Source organism: Plasmopara halstedii (assembly GCF_900000015.1).
Source record: "Plasmopara halstedii genome assembly, contig: Scaffold_525, whole genome shotgun sequence".
Classification (NCBI taxonomy): Eukaryota; Oomycota; class Peronosporomycetes; order Peronosporales; family Peronosporaceae; genus Plasmopara; species Plasmopara halstedii.
The window spans coordinates 1,758,677-1,759,557 of record NW_020187445.1 but is presented as its reverse complement, the minus strand read 5'-3'; positions in this window follow the sequence as shown (position 1 = coordinate 1,759,557).

Below are 881 nucleotides of genomic sequence, written 5' to 3'. Positions count from 1 at the left end.
CACGAGAGTCACCAATCTAACCATATGAAGTGGAACTTTCCGGCCAGTTAACATATCAGCAGTCATGATTCGGTATTTGCAGTGAGCAAAGGACAGTCAGTATGGTGGCTCATCGACATTGGTGCAACATCCTACTCGATCCCTCACCACAGGAAAGACTTATTCGGATATGAAAACCTTGAACAAGCATTGACCTGGTAATTGTAGATGGGCAAAAGTTGCTTGTCATAGAAATCGGCACTGTGATATTTGACCGGTCTGGGTGGAGATATCGCAGGACTTGACAGACGATTATTGCCTGTTGACAAGCTTGCTGAACGCAGTATCAGTGTGAAGTCTTTGTGTTCGTCGTGTCATCTGGATCAAAAAATAAGTCAATTCCTTCGGGCACAAGAATTAGTGAAGCGTGTTTGTTCAAATGTGAGAAGAAAGAAGCACGTAACGTGGCAGAAACGCACGTAACGTGGCAGAAAGAAGCACGTAACATGGCAGAAAGAAGCACGTTTTGTAGAGTATCCAAGGGTGATACTCAGTGGTAGCTTAGGCATGTTTGCATGAGACATCTGCATAAGGATGCTTTACAAAGGCATAGCGCTCGACCAAAGGTTTCCCGGTGATCAGACAAAAGATTGTTTCCAGGTAATTGAAGGGTATGGGCAAGGCATTTCTCTCATGTTCGATGATGAAGGCAACCCAGAAGCTGAACCAGCAATTGGTGCTGACCACCGAGTAAAACAAATCCATTTCTAACGGCGCCTAGCGCTCCACCGTCGCATGCAGCGACCCAGTCGCCTGCTCCACGGCTAGGAGTCGCTCCGACAGAGCGCGGTAGTCCTCAACGCGAGGCATCCGGCGCACGACGTGCTTTGAATCGTCAGGAC